General features: G+C 45.9%; 1 protein-coding gene across 1 annotated transcript in view; it reads right to left on the reverse strand.

Moving 5' to 3' along the window:
• Positions 1 to 16,841, reverse strand: part of TTC29 (tetratricopeptide repeat domain 29) — a 204,947-nt gene that overhangs the window by 13,947 nt on the left and 174,159 nt on the right. The gene's annotated exons all lie outside the window — the stretch shown is intronic.

A 16,841-nucleotide genomic window follows, 5' to 3' on the forward strand; every position in this document is an offset into this window, starting at 1 on the left:
ATATTGTGTAGATAGTAGAGTTTTAATCATAAATTGTAAACCTAGGTCTTTTCATGTGTTTATGGTTGCTTTACTTGATAATATTTCATCTGTCCTGTTTATGTAACACTTTAAAAATCAGCAAAAGGGTTATATAAATAAAAATTATGAAACAAAAGGCAAAAAACTATTATGTACATAGTTTAGTCCTATTCAGGGTCTACTCGGCGCTTCTTGGCTTGTCTCTTGTATTCATTAAATGGAGCATCTCTTGTCACTGTCCAGCAATAGTCTGCAAGCATTGATGGGCTCCATTTGCCCTGACAGCGTTTCTCCATTGTTGCAATGTCCTGGTGAAATTGCTCGCCGTGCTCGTCGCTCACTGCTCCACAGTTCGGTGGAAAAAAATCTAGATGAGAGTGCAAAAAATGTATCTTTAGTGACACGTTGTAACCAAGGCTTTTGTAAGCCTTGAGGAGGTTTTCCATCAACAACCTGTAGTTGTCTGCCTTGTTGTTTCCGAGAAAATTTATTGCCACTATCTGGAAGGCTTTCCATGCCGTCTTTTCCTTGCCACACAGTGCATGGTCAAATGTATCATCTCAAAGAAGTTCACGAATCTGAGGACCAACAAAGACACCTTCCTTTATCTTAGCTTCACTTAACCTTGGAAATTTTCCATGGAGGTACTTGAAAGCTGCTTGTGTTTTGTCAATGGCCTTGACAAAGTTCTTCATCAGACCCAGCTTGATGTGTAAGGGTGGTAACAAAAATCTTCCTTGATTCAACACGTGGTGGATGCTGAACACTTTTCCTCCCAGGCTCCAATGACTGTCGGAGTGGCCAATCTTTCTTGATGTAGTGGGAATCTCTTGCACGATTATCCCATTCGCAGAGAAAACAGCAGTACTTTGTGTATCCAGTCTGCAGACCAAGCAAGAGAGCAACAACCTTCAAATCGCCACAAAGCTGCCACTGATGTTGGTCATAGTTTATGCACCTCAAAAGTTGTTTCATATTGTCATAGGTTTCCTTCATATGGACTGCATGACCAACTGGAATTGATGGCAAAACATTGCCATTATGCAGTAAAACAGCTTTAAGACTCGTCTTCGATGAATCAATGAACAGTCTCCACTCATCTGGATCTTGAACGATGTTGAGGGCTGCCATCACACCATCGATGTTGTTGCAGGCTACAAGATCACCTTCCATGAAGAAGAATGGGACAAGATCCTTTTGACGGTCACGGAACATGGAAACCCTAACATCACCTGCCAGGAGATTCCACTGCTGTAGTCTGGAGCCCAACAGCTCTGCCTTACACTTGGGTAGTTCCAAATGCCTGACAAGGTCATTCAGTTCACCTTGTGTTATGAGGTGTGGTTCAGAGGAGGAGGATTTGAAGTTTTGAAGATGAAAAGTGTTATACAAGTGCTAGTGCTAACTTTTATTACTTAGTGACATATTTAACGTAATGCTGCTATCAACGAAATGTCAAGTGGGGATTGCAGATGGACACTTGAGAGACAACTCTTGTTTAAACAATAAATATTTTTGATAATTAACAAAAATGACAAAGTATTGCAATATGAATGATATAATGAAAGATGTACTTGAAGATTTTCTGTACTGTAAGAGTTTTTCTTTAAAACCTTAGATCATTTTTTTACCCTGGATTCAAGCTACCAATAAAATGCAATATAATAAACCAAACATATTAAAAGTAGGTTTGTATTTTTCTCCTAAAGATGTAATTTTTCAGAAAAATAAATTGAAAAAACAGCTTAAACAAACCAGGTATGCAGAAAATATATGCTAGCAGAATAAATTCCCCTGGTAGTTTTTTTTCCAGCAATAGCACTAGCCTACTTTTTAGCTTGATTTCACAAGAGAAATACGTCCCAAAGCCCTGAGCATATTTACTCCCTATCTGGATTAGTCAGTGATATTACAAGCTATGAACCAAAGCCAGGAAAAAGTCTCACAAACATGTAAGAAAACTTACTCAAGGAAACTGAAGAGATTAAGAGAAAGTTATTAGTAGACTCAATGACACAATTCTGCTTCCAGAGAGCTTTGCCAAGTTGATCACATTGAACCAAAGTTATTTGGATCTCATAGTTAACTGCAGAAAATTTCTTACCAGTAATTTCCTTTCTACTCAACATCTCTGATAATCCTAGACATCTGGGCTGTTCCCTGCACTCTGCAGCTCATGGAGGCAGATCAAAGATTTGACACCACACCCTCTTTCCTCCCACTTGCTGACAGGTGAGTTATTTCAAAGGTGTGAAAATACCTGTATAACAATATTAACAACTACTCCAGAGGTAACGAACAAAATGTGCATGTTCACTTAGGATCTGACTTTTGGCTCATGAGACATCTAGGTTGGGTGAATTGTGGGAGATGCTGCTAGCAGAAAAGAAATTATCAGAAGGAAATTTTCTGTTCTGCAGCCCAGTATATCCTAGAATTCTGGACTTCTGGGAAGTAGCGAGCAGTGAATAGATGTAAGGAGGATTATGGAAGAAGTTAGCATAGAAAGAGAAAGATTTGATGAACAGGCAGAATGCCAACACTAAAGTCAGAGGTTTGAAGGGATGTCAAGGCTCTCAATGGGAGCGGCAGGTCCCATTTTGGGAAAAGTGGTCTGATCACCGACTTAGCTGGCTGGACTGCTCTAAGAAACCCTTGTTACTTGGGGGTTTTCTGCCAGAAAGCCTGTGGATCCTGCAAACAGAACATTACAAAAAGCAGACACCTGACATGCTACGGAGCAGGGCTGAAGACCTTTCTCAATGCCTTCTTTGATAAAATCCAAAATGGTTGGAATTCTTGGATTTCTGGAATTGGCACCGTGACCTTGGGACCAACTGCTGAATCTGGATCAGATAGAGGAATATACTTTTAGTATCAGCATTATCCTAGAGACAAAAGCAAAGTCTTGATGACTTTGGAGTACAGGCCCAGCAATACAAGTGCTTCCCACTCAATAGCCAGCCTGTTAGTTGAAGCACTGAATTTGGATGGAGAAAAGGACCTTGCGAGAGACTGTCCAGTCTCCACAGAAGCTGAAGTGGAGGCTCCAATTTCGGCTCTATCTGAAAACCAAGGTCTACTTGACCAACGGGACCCTGTAGCAAATCTCGTTGCCTACTCTGTTCCCATATCTACTCTGGCAACACCATCAGAGGACCCAACCACATCAGCCACACCATCAAGGGCTCATTCACCTGCACATCCATTAATGTTATATATGCCATTATGTGCCAGCAATGCCCCTCTGCCATGTATATTGGCCAAACCAGACAGTCCCTCCGCAAAAGAATAAATGGACACAAATCGGACATCAGGAATGATAACATACATAAGCCAGTAAGTGAACACTTCAATCTCCCTGGTCATTCTATTACAGATTTAAAAGTCACTATCATTGAACAAAACAAAACAAAACAAAACAAAACAAAAACAAAACCTTCAGAAACAGACTTCAAAGAGAAACAGCAGAACTAAAATTCATTTGCAAATTTAACACCATTAATCTGGGCTTGAATAGCGATTGGGAGTGGCTGGCTCATTACAGAAGCAGCTTTTCCTCTCTTGGAATTGACACCTCCTCATCTATTGTTGGGAGTGGACTACATCCACCCTGATTGAATTGGCCCTGTCAACACTGGTTCTCCACTTGCAAAGTAACTCTCTGCTCTCCATGTGTCAGTATATAATGCCTGTATCTGTAACTTTCACTCTATGCATCTGAAGAAGTGAGGTTTTTACCCATGAAAGCTTATGCCCAAATAAATCTGTTAGTCTTTAAGGTGCCACCAGACTCCTTGTTGTTTTTGACCAATGGGGAGTTATCAGTGTTACTGTGGCCTGCTCTCACTTCACTTTCTAGACAACCTTCCCTAGGAGTGGGAAGGGTAAGCGTAACAGAGGTCCTGAAGCCATCTGTGTGATACAACATCTGTCCCCTTGGATCTGGAAACTGTTTCCCTGGTGAAGTATTTGGTCTCTTTGCATTCATACGATTTGTGAATAGGTCAGCTGGAGGAAGACAATGTCTGCATGACTAGATGAAGACCTCCTGATTCAAGCGCCACTTGAAGTTGTTGACCCTGTGCCTGCTGAGCCAGTTTGCTTTTTAGTTCAAATCCCCTTTTATGTGAATCGCTCATAATACCACTTGTTAATGTGCTTCGCTGTTTGTGGTAAGGAAGCTGGGGAATGCCACGAAATCTTTGCAATGAATGCAATGAAGAAGATAAAGAGGGAAGTGAGGCCACTGATCTGCTTCAATAAAGGCTCAGATTGAATCAGTTCAGAGGAAGCAACTTCACTATGTGTCCCTAGCCTAGTTGGGTGAGGAGGTGAGATAGCAGGAGGGTTTGGTGACTGTGCCTTGGAATGAGCTGGGAATCAAATCTTTGGAGACTGAGGGACATCCCCATGAATGCCACTGAGGAAACAGATATAACATCAGTGGCCACTAGGAAGTGGGCCATAAACCTCCTATCTGTACTGTGAGACCGGTACCAATCCCAATACCAATGGTGATCCCCTTAAGGTCACAAGGACTTTCGAGCTTGATGTCTGGATGAAGAAGGAGAAGTGGAAGATGATTCTGAATTTGAACAGGAGGAACCCTCCAAACAATCTGAAGAGAATGGAGGAGCCATCCCTAGAGGATCTATCATACATCCTGATTCATTAGAAGCCTAGTATGTGGGCCACATTGATACTAAAGAAGGCAAACCAGTGGGTGTCTTGGAGGACAGGCAGTGTCAGAGGTACCACTAACAGTTGGTACTGGAATAGATGTCAATACAAAATAGAGGATGGTACCGCATTCATAGCTCTGTCTCATCGCAGATCTGTAGAAGCCAATATGGGCTCTGGGGCTGAAGATGCAACTGGCACCGACAATGGATCAGTACTGACACAGAGAGAGGTTTTTTTCTCTGCAGCTTGATTTTTAAGTGGTGCCAGAGATAATGCAGTGCATATTGTGAGGCAATCAACTCAGATGTTCCAGGGATCACAGAAGACCTCACCACAGCTGAGGACTCCAGTATCACAGGTGAATCCAGATCAGTGAAGCAGAGTACATCTGTATCTGCTTGAAAAGCCTGTAGTGTTGATATGGTCAATAGTGAGACCAATGTTGTCAGTATTGGACTCAATGGCTGTCCCACCGATGCTACTGGAGTTGATGGTATGGTGCCTCAATGATATGGTCTTGGTACCAGAGAACAGGTAGACAGCCCTGCTTTATCCTGAGTATTTGAGGAATCCCGGCACCAGCCAGCATTCCTCCTAGACCTTGTCTACACTACACAGTTTTGTCAACAAAACAATGGACGTATACACACTGAAATGCTCCTCCTGGTGATGTAACTCCTCTGCTATGCTGCCATAATAAAACCACCTCAATGAGAGGCGTAGGGCTTGTGTCAGTGTAGTTAGGGCGACACAGTGCCTGTATAGACACTGTGTTCCTTACATCGGCTATTGGCTGTCATTCTTGTCAATGAAGTCATGAAATTGACAAGAAAGCTCCCTCCCAGGTTGTTGCCTGGTCTCTGCTGCAAGCCGGACTGCCACACAGGCTTCCGGCTTGGGCTGCCATCTTGGCTCCTCACTGGGAGACCTCCTGCCCCCTGGGGTTCCGGCTCCCTGCTTTCTACCAGGAGTATGCCAGCCGACCAGACTCCCAGTATGGATCTCCCTGCCAGAGGCGAGAAGCCCAAGGGGACAGTTGGGTTCCTGGTGGGGAACTGAGTGGAGCTGAAAGGCCTGGCTCTCAGCCCCCTCCACTGCCCCTCTTCAGACAATGGAAGAGCTCCTGGTGAGGACTTGCACCACCAACAGAAGGAGGGTAGTGTGGACATCAGCCACCGCAGTAATTAATGCAGTGTCTGTATGTCAACCAAACATAGGTCAACTTATCTTTGTAGTGTAGACATAGCCTTAAAAGAGGATGATGAATCTCCCCAAGCATTAGAGTGACTATGGTCAGTTTTATGAGTCCTCTTTCTCAGGGGATAGAGAACAGTTTCTTCTTCTTGGAGAAGAGTTAGTCTCACAGTGGCACTGAAGGTGTCTGATTGGCCAGGTGATCTGATCTCAGTACCAAAGCAAGTCTCATGAGTTGCAGCATCAGATGCTGCCTCAGGCATAAGTCTCTAGCCACTTGCATCCTCTTTTTGAAGGATTTGAAAATGGGATACTTCCTCTTAATATGCCCCTCTCCAAAGCAGAATAAACAACAAGTATGGGGATCACTATTGGAAATGACTACCCTACATGAGGGATAGTGCTTGAAACCTAGTGAAGGCATTATACAAGGCAAAAACAAATGATCAAACTAACGAATCTAACACTAAGGGTACTACCACTAAGTATAACTATATACAAAAACAGAGAAAACACACTCCAAGTTACAAGAAAAGCATGAGGTAAATATCACACAGAATGCTCTGGCTCAAGCAATGGGAGGTGCTGCTCTTCAGAGCTTGAAAACCTTTCTTCTAAGGGAGAGCTCTCTATCACTCCAATATTCAGATGAGATATTTTGTTCTGGATCAGACTGCACTTTATGGGATCATTGGAGATGGGAGACTGGCTAAAGAATGGATGGGGTATATCAAGGGATCATTTCTGGCTCACTAGCTTCCTCACCCATTTGTCCATGGCTGATGTGAACCATTCCTCTGGGAAATGGGAAAGCCCACCTCCTAACTTCAGCTCTGGGTGGAGGCATATGTGATCTTTGTCATAAACTGTCTTTGGCCGGCAGGTGGGGAGGCAGATCTTCCTCTGGGCTTTCCCCTGAACCTCAGCTCCATGACTTTCCTTTGGAAAATCTGTTGCCCCTTCACTGTTGCCTCTGTGAGGGTGAGGGCTTAAAGAGAGCATCTCTGTTGCAAGGCAGGTCTGTATTTCCTCCTGAGGGTACTTAGTGCTCATGGGAGGGAGTACATGGATTTTGCTGCATTGTCAGTCACCACATTGTCTAGCTTTTCTCCAAAAAGGAGAGAACCTGGCCAAGCACAGGACCTACTTAGCGTAAGTATCCACCTTCTAGAGTTGGTGCCATAGGTGGCATCTGGGTACTCAACTGGAGGCTATGGCCTTGGCTGAGAACCTCATTACATCTATTGAGGTGTCAGCTACAAATGCGATTGCTAGGGAGATTTTATTTAAAATGGAGCCAAAATCAGGATGACTTCTGTTCTTTAGGGCTCCGAGATCTTCCAGCCAGGAGAGAGATGCCATTGCAAAGCAGGTAGCTGCTAGGGATGCCTTGAAAGTGGTCACTCCTGCCTCAAAGTCCTTCATGAGAGTGGCCTCCACTTTTCTATCCATTCCATCCTTAGGGTAGAATGCCCCTTCTGAATGAGCATATCTGTGGCAATGCTACAGTGGCGTCTACCTGTGGTTCCTCCATGATAGAGGCCTTTGGTTCCTGTATCTTGTAGAACCTGAGGTCAATTTTGTTAATGTACTTGCTCTTATGACACTTGTTCTATTTGTCCCTGATCATGTCCTGGAAGGAGTGCGCAGGATTGCAGCTTTAGGGGAGGATTTTGAGGGGAGAAATGTACTCTGAGGCTTGCTCTCAAGAGCCCATTTGGGTTGGATTTGAATTTTGGAGACAATCTTTCTGCACATGGCCTCGAACATCTCAGGGGAAAAAGCTTCTGTTGTGTTTTCTTCCAGTCTTGTTTGGATTCAGAGTCTGATTGTTCATCTTCCTCAGTGATGGAGGGGGAAGAGGAAGAAGAGTCAGAGGACTCGTAGCTCTGTATTTTCTGTGCTTTTTCTTCCCCTTTTTTGATTTTTCTACTGCTTTTGCATGTTTTGTGGATGCAAGAGCTCTATTGTGGCTTTGGTGAGGCCTTTTGCAACTTGCTTTCCATAAGGCCTGCAGCCCTCTAGAAAGTTCTACCTGACTCCTCCCCCCTAGGTCTCATTCCTTCTAGGGGTGGGACTTGTGATCAGAACCCTTCTGGTTGAATTGGGAAGAAGGGTGGCTGTTTAAGAGCACCTTCTTTTCCCAGGGCACTCAGACTCACTTGAAGACTCGTGGTGGGGGTAGGTGTAGGATCTGTGGACCCACAAGCCTTCCCTCTTTATTCTCCAGGGGTCCCCTGGGATTCACCCCGAGTTAGTTGGCTGGAACCCTCCACATCTTTACAGTGTTTCCCTGACCTGCTCTGAGATTCCTGGTCCATTTTTTCCACATTGGAAACATGGCTGCTTTGCATGTGCCTGTCTGACTCAGAGCCCCAAGACAGCATTAGGGTTGGTTGGCTGGGTGCAGGCTGGGGCAGAACTCACCATCTGCCATGCCCAGGAAGGCTGCCTCACAAATGGAGAACAACTTGGATTTGATCTGGTGCTTTCTTGGCTGCTCTGCCATGCCTGTTGTGACAAAGTTCCTCCTCTATCTTGGTGGGTCCTGCGCTTATTGGCAGATTTTCTTGCCTCAGAGATTCACCATGTGGGTTGGGGAACAGCCCAGAGACTTTCCCCTCTGGAAGAACCCACAGTCCAGGTCAATTGGGAGGTTTGGGGGGAACCCAGGCCCACCCTCTACTCCAGGTTCCAGCCCAGGGCCCTGTGGACTGCAGCTGTCTATAGTGCCTCCTGTAACAGCTGCATGACAGCTACAACTCCCTGGGCTACTTCCCCATGGCCGCCTCCAAACACCTTCCTTATTCTCACCACAGGACCTTCCTCCTGGTGTCTGATAACACTTGTGCTCCTCAGTCCTCCAGCAGCACACCCTCTCAGCTCTTTGCACCTCTTGCTCCCAGCTCCTCACACTCACACCACAAACTGAAGTGAGCTCCTTTTAAAACCCAGGTGCCCTGATTAGCCTGCCTTAATTGATTCTAGCAGCTTCTTCTTAATTGGCTCCATGTGTCCTAATTAGCTTGCCTTCCTTAACTGGTTCTAGCAGGTTCCTGATTACTCTAGGGCAGCCCCTGCTCTGGTCACTCAGGGAAAAGAAAACTACTCATCCAGTGACCAGTATATTTGCCCTCTACCAGACTCCTGTGCCCCACTGGTCTGGGTCTGTCACACTGTATAGGAGCAGAGGAACTGGCAGGGAGACATTGCAGCAGAGGCTCAGGCTGTATTAAACCACCAGACTGGTTAAGACTGACCCAGGGAGGAGGAAAGAAGCCTGAAATATCAAAACTGCTTATCATTTCCCCCCAAAAGGGAAATAAAAGGAGCAGGAGCAGTGTAATCGCCAACTGACCGTCGCTGCAGAGGCAGAGAATCACTGCCAGTGGTATTTGTGCTAGCTAGAAGAAAGCTAGCTCAGGTAGGTCTACATGTGCTGCAGTCACACCTCTGACTGCAGTGTACATATACCCTTAGAGAAACCCTAAATTCTCTCCTTGCAACTGGGTCAGTGCTCAGCATCCCAAGCCTCACTAATCCAAAAAGGCAGTTGCAAGCCACCTTTGCAATTCCCTCTCCCAAAGCTGCACCAGGCACCAAACGCCCTGAGGACAAGGCTATTACAATAATCAGTTGCCATTGACTTCAATGGGCTTTGGGACAGGCCCTAAGTATTTATCATTTGTTGTACGCATATTTTATGCTAACAAATCCAACAGAAAAATCAAAGTCTAGATATTTGAAAACATGTGTTTGATAGTCCATTGCAATACTACTTAACAACATTTCAATGTAAATATGGCACAGATCACTAGACAAAGCCCTTATCAATGTAAAAAGCTTACTCAATATCCGTATAAGGTCACATATTTTTGATCTTTAAACATCTACCTAAATTTTTTAGCCTTTTTAAAATGTAGGTCTTGTCTACCTAGCTGGAAATAATAGGGGCTAGTGAACTAGTGAAATCAGGGTATCAGGTAAAACAAGAGTGAAAGCTGAAAATTGAGAGAAGAAAAGCATTTTTATTCAAACTTGGGAGAAAGGATAAATACAATAAAAAAGCCCATTTAAAAAAATTATTTGATTTTTCTCAGATCTTTTATTTTTTTCCTGGGTAGTAGGGTAAACTCTGAGAAGATACAAATCCTTCCTTCTTCACAAGGTATTTATTTTTTGCTGCATTCAAAACTCATTCTCAGGGTATGTCTACACTACAAAATTAGGTCGATTTTATAGAATGGATCTTTAGAAATAGATTTTATACAGTCGATTGTGTGTGTCCCCACTAAGCGCATTAAGTCGGCGGAGTGTGTCCTCAATACCATGGCTAGCATCGACTCACAGAGCGGTGCACTGTGGGTAGCTATCCCACATTCCCCATTGGAATTCTGGGTTTTTGCCGATGGGGCAAAAACATTGTCGTGGGTGGTTTTGGGTACATGTCGTCAGTCTCCCCTCCCTCCGTGAAAGCAATGGCAGACAATCATTTCATACCTTTTTTCCTGGGTTACCCATGGCAAGCATGGAGCCTGCTCAGCTCACAGCTGCTGTTGTGAGCATAGTAAACACTTTGCACATTATTCTCCAGTATGTGCAGAATCTGGCTAGGAGCCGCCAGCATGAGGACAATTATGAGGAGGACATGGACACAGACGTTCCTGAAAGCCCAGGATGTGGCAATTGGGACATCATGGCGACAGTGGAGCAGGTTGACACAGTGGAACACCAATTCTGGTCCCGGAAAAAAAGCACAGACTGGTGGGACCGCATAGTGTTGCAGGTATGGGATGATTCCCTGTGGCTGCAAAACTTTTGCATGCGTAAGGCCACTTTCCTGGAACTTTGTGAGTTGCTTTCCCCTGCCCTGAAGTGCAGGAATACCAAGATGAGAACTGCCCTGACAGTTGAGAAGCAAGTGGCGATAGCCCTGTGGAAGCTTGCAGTGCCTGACTGCTAGCAGTCAGTCAGGAATCAATTTGGACTGGGCAAATCTACTATGGGGGCTGCTGTGATCCAAGTTGCCAGGGCAATCACTAACCTTCCGCTAGCAAGGGTAGCGACTCTGGGAAATGTGCAGGTCATAGTGGATGGCTTTGCTGCAATGGGTTTCCCTAACTGTGGTGGGGCAATAGACGGAATGGCTATCCCTATCTTGGCACCGAACCACCTTGCCAACCAGTATGTAAACCGCAAGGGGTACTTCTCAATGGTGCAGCAAGCACAGATGGATCATAGGGGATGTTTCACCGACATCAACGTGGGATGGCCGGGAAAGGTGCATGACGCTCGCATCTTTAGGAACTCCGGGCTGTTTGAACAACTGCAAGAAGGGACTTACTTCCCAGACCAGAAAATTACTGTTGGGGATGTTGAAATGCCAATAGTTATCCTTGGAGACCCTGCCTACCCCTTGCTCCCATGGCTCATGAAGCCTTACACAGGCAGCCTGGACAGTAGTAAGGAGCAATTCAACTATAGGCTGAGCAAGTGCAGAATGGTGGTAGAATGTGCCTTTGGACGTTTAAAAGCTCGCTGGCGCTGTTTGCTGACTAGGTTAAATCTCAGTGCAACCAATATTCCCATTGTTATTGCTGCTTGCTGTGTGCTCCATAATATCTGTGAGAATAAGGGGGAGATGTTTATAGCGGGGTGGGAGGTTGAGATAAATCTCCTGGTGTCTGATTTTGAGCAGCCAGACACCAGGGCGATTAGAAGAGCACAGCTAATCTTGCTGTGCATCAGAGAGTCTTTAAAAACCAGTTTCATGACTGGCCAGGCTACAGTGTGACACTTGTGTGTGTTTCTCCTTGATACAAACCCAACCCCCTTTGTTGATTTTAATTTCGTGTAAGCCAACCACCCTCCCCCCTTCGATCACAGCTGGCAAAGGAAATAAAGTCACTATTGTTTTGAAACCATGCATTCTTTCTTTATTAATTAAAAAAAAAAGTGAGATAACTGACAAGGTAGCCTGGGTGGGGTGGGGGAGGAGGGAAGGACAAGGCCACATTGCTTATTGTAGCCACACTACAAATCAAAACTGTTGAATGACAGCCTTCTGTTGCTTAGGCCATCCTCTGGAGTGGAGTGGCTGGGTGCCTGGAGTCTCTCCTGCCACGTTCTTGGGCATCTGGGTGAGGAGGATATGGCACTTGGGGAGGAGGGCAGGTGGTTATATAGGGGATGCAGCAGCGGTCTGTGCTCTTGTTGCCTTTCCTGCAGCTCCACCAGATGCCTGAGCATTTCCATTTGCTCCCCCATTAGCCTCAGCATCGCCTCCTGCCTCTGCTCATCGTGCTCACTGTATGCTTTCCTGGTCTATGTCACTGTATGCCTCCATGCATTAGCTGTGCTCTATCAGTGCGGGAGGACTGCATGATCTCAGAAAACATGTCATCGCGAGTGCATTTTGTTTTGCCTTCTAATCTGCAATAACCTCTGGGACGGAGATGATAGGGGGAGCGTAGAAACATTTGCACCTGCGGGGGGATAAAAAGGGAGAGTAGAATTTAAGAAGATATATTTCTGAGAAAAAAAGGGAGACTCTTTCACAATGAATCAAGCAATTCATAGCAGACAGCACATGTGCTTCAGATACAAGATCGCATTTTGCCTTTTATATTGAGTGCCTGCCGGTATGGTGACACATCACACTCGGCTGAGCAACAGAATTTGGTTTCCAGGTGGACATGGTAAGCCAAAGGGTAAGCGGGGTTGGGTTCTTCCGCATTCATAACATGTGGGAACGGTTTCAAACTGCAGCACCCTCCTTTCCCATAGCAAACAATGCCGGTTGGGGTTGCCATTTAAAAGGAGGGGCTGCGGTTTTTGGGTGGTGCACAATTCCAATGTGCAGCACACCTCTACCCCTGCCCCACTGCGTGGCTATTCTCTGGGATGATCCCTTCACCCCTCCCCCCACTGCATGGCTATTCTCAGGGATGATCCCTTTTAGCCAAGTGCAAACAGCCCAGCATGAACGGGGTCCTTTTACTGTTCCCTTACAAAAATTCCCCTATTTCAACCAGGTGACCATGAATGATATCACTCTCCTGAGGCTAACACAGAGATATAGACCAAATGTTGCTTGAATGTGACCAAAACCCAGGACCATTCGCTGCCATGCTTGTGCTGCAGTGATTCCAGACTACTTGCTACTGGCTTGGCATGGTAAAGTGTCCTACCATGGAGGACGAAATAAGGCAGCCCTCCCCAGAAAACTTCTGCAAAGGCTTTCAGAGTACCTACAGGAGAACTTCATGGAGATGTCCCTGGAGGATTCCCGCTCCATTCACAGACACATTAACAGATTTTCCAGTAGCTGTACTGGCCACGAATGCATCCCAAGTCTTCAGGGCAAATCAAACATTAAACATAATTGCTTTTATTCCCTGTAGTGTAGTTACAAATGTGCACTCACCAGAGGTGCCTCCTCCACCTTCAGGATCCAGGAACCCGCCTTGGGAGGGTATTGGCTCCAGGATGATGAAAAGGTCCTGGCTGCCAGGGAGAATGGATTCTCCACTTGTCTGCTGCACATTCTCCTCCTCCTCTTCTTCACAAAATCCTCCTCCCTGTTGCATGAGACCCCACCCTTGCAGGTGTCCATGGACAGTGGTGGGGTAATGGTAGGGTCCCCCCCAGAATGCCATGCAGCTGATCATAGAAGCAGCATGTATGGGGTTCTGACCCGGAGCGACAGTTTGCCTCCTTTGTCTTTTGGTAGGCCTGCTTGAGCTCCTTAACTTTCACGCGGCACTGCTGTAGCCTTTCTCCACCATGCACTGTGCGATTTTTGGCATATATGTCAGCATTTCTTCTTTTTGATCAGACTTTGGCCTGCATAGATTCTTCTCCCCATACAGCAATCAGATCCAATGTCTCCCGTTCAATCCATGTTGGAACTCGTTTGCAATTCTGGGTACTGCATGGTCATCTGTGCTGCTGAGTTTGCCACACTGACCAAACAGGAAATGAAATTCAAAATTTCCCAGGGCTTTTCCTGAGTACCAGCTAATGCATCGGAGTTGGAAGTGCTGTCCAGAGCGATCACATTGGAGCACTCTGGGATAGCTCCCGGAGGCCAATACCATTGAATTGTGTCTGCACTACCCCAAATTCAACCCAGCAAGGTTGATTTTAGTGCTACTCCCTTCACCGGGGAGGAGTACAGCAGTCAATTTTAAGAACCCTTTAGGTCGATGGAACTGGGTTGGCTGTGTAGACGCATTGCTTATCAAATTGACCTAACTCGGCTAAATTCGACCTAACCACGTAGTGTAGACCAGGGCTCAGTCTCAAGTGCTCAAAGGTTATGCCTACACAGTAAAGAAAAACCCGCAGCTAGCCTGGGCCAGCTGAGTTGGGCTTGTAAGGATCGGGCTGTGGGGCTGTCTCATTGCTGTGTAGACTTCCAAGCCCTGAAGCCTATACAGCAGTAAAACAGCCCAGAGCCCGAGCCCCATATGCCCGACTCAGAAGGCATATGCCAGCTGCAGGTTTTTTTTTTGCTGTATATACATACCTGAAGAATCCCAATGTGGTTCCACTGAATTGTTTCTTCTCACTTGTTTCCTCAAAGAGAACCAAAAGCTTTCTCCAGAGACCAATCAGTAATGGATGCAATGTTACCATGAGTTGGCAGGTGGTGTGGAACAGTGACTCAGGGGTGTGAACTCCTTAATTCCCAACTAATCTGATTGGCGTGTTGACTCTAAATCCCACTGATATATCTTTATAAATGAAACCATTTAATTGCTGATAAATTTAGCAGGTGGAAAAGGCACAAAGCCCACAGCATTGGGGTTTGAGAATCCTTGCAGGAAAGGAAATGCAGAGGAAAGAATAGAGGAGATTCCCAAAGAAAGGTAATGGAGGGGGATACAGAAAAAGCACAATAGGGAAGGAAGTGAAACAAAGGGCAGAAACTGTGGTGGACATAAAGGACAGAAGATTTTCTGACTGAGCGATGAATGACACAATAATTTAGTTACTACATAAAGGCCATATTCTACCATTGATCTCTGTGCAAACTTCCCACTGATGTCAGTGGCATTCCACTGTGCATTGTGGAGAGGACGTATTCCTGAATTTACACTCCAGCTCACAGACCATAATGAAACATGGAATTTGGACTTATCCTCTGAATTTGACACCCCTGTCACAGCCACTTGTAGTTTAGCTTGTCCAGGTAAGATTTCTTTCAGCATATTTCTAATAGTGTCTCACTGTTCTCCACATCTTCCTGCAAGTGCTGCAGTCTGCTTACGTGCCTGTATGTGGTGTGCTAGGCTGTGATCTTGAAAAGTCTGAGATGGTTTTCATTTGCTTTTAGTCAGAATGAAGATTGTTGCCCTTGTCTGGGGGCAGCATAAAGTGGAAATCCTCAAACTTCCCTGTTTTTGAGTGTTCTAAAGTTATTTAAAGGAGATTTTTGTTTGTTAGCAAAACAGAGTTCTTCAGATGCTCTGTATCCTGCTCACCTACAGCAACTTGTTGCATGCTATTATAATCTAAGAACATCTATCTTACATTATAGCAGGGGTGGGCAAACATTTTTGCCTGACGGCCACATCTGAGTATGGAAATTGTATGGCGGACCATGAATGCTCATGAAATTGGGGGTTGGAGTGCAGGAGGGGGTGAGGGCTCTGGTTGGGGGGTATGGGCTCTGTGGTGGGTCCAGAAATGAGGAGTTCAATGTGCAGGAGGGGGCTCTGGGATGGGGCAGGTGGTTGGAGTGCGGGGTGTTTGTGTGAGGGCTCCAGCTAGAGGTCCGGGCTCTGGGGTGGGGCTGGGGGTCCAGGAGGGTTCTCCAGTCTGGGACCAAGGGGTTCGGAGGATGGGAGGGGGATTAGGGCTGGGGCAGAGGGTTGGGTAGCGGGGGAGGGGCAAGGGGGCAGGCTCCGAGTGGCGCTTACCTCAAGCAGCTCCCAGAAACAGCAGCATGTCCACCCTCCAGCTCCTACGCAGAAGTGCAGCCAGGTGGCTCTGCGCGCTGCCCTGTTTGCAGGCGCCGCCCCTGCAGCTCCCATTAGCTGTGGTTCCCAGGCAATGGGAGCTGTGGGGGTGGCACTTGGGGTGGGGGCAGTGTGTGGCGCCCCCTGGCTACATGGGGCAGGGGCGACATGCCGCTGCTTCCGGGAGCTGCGTGGAGTGGGGCAAGCCCCTGATCCCATTCCCCAGCTGGAGCGCCGGAGCAGGGCAAGCCCCGGACCCTACTCCCCAGCAGGAGCTCGAGGTCCGGATTAAGACATCTGGAGGGCTGGGTGTGGCCCTCAGGTCGTAGTTTGCTCACCCCTGAATTATAGTAACTTCACTCGCAGGCTGCCACTGACAATGAGTTTTTATTCTGAATTCTAGTGGCAACATCTGCAACGTCAAAATCTCAGTGGTATTTTCCCATAATGTAAAGGCTGAAAGGATTCAAAGAATGGACAAGCAAATACATTTGGGCCAAATTCAGCTCTCATTAACACTAGCTTTATTTTATTGGGACTGTACAGCTGGAACAGGGTTCATCATAAACGTAGGACATTTGTTCCTTTGTAGTTTGTGTGTTTAACTAGTAACCCTAATTGGTTATGCCTAGAAAAATTAATTTACAGAAAACTGTGACATTTTGTACTATTGTAACAATGAAGCACCAAACTGTAGAGATGGGCTAAAGTTAAAAAGCTGCATAAGAACCCTTCAAACTTGGGGTTGTATGAAGTCTGGTGTAACCTCACCTGTCTTAAATGCTATGAAAAGGTTTTGATTATTGCCTCAATTCTCTGAGTTTGGTAATCTAAAACCATCAAATTAATCTTTATATTTTCAAGGTAATAATGGTCGGTTAGCTTTCCTTCAAGAATCATTGAAAAATGACAGTTTTCGAACTGTATTATTTTTTACCTGAGTGCCCATTTTTAATTTCATCCCTAAAACTTATT

This window comes from Trachemys scripta, chromosome 5 (genome assembly GCF_013100865.1).
Source record: "Trachemys scripta elegans isolate TJP31775 chromosome 5, CAS_Tse_1.0, whole genome shotgun sequence".
Classification (NCBI taxonomy): Eukaryota; Metazoa; Chordata; order Testudines; family Emydidae; genus Trachemys; species Trachemys scripta.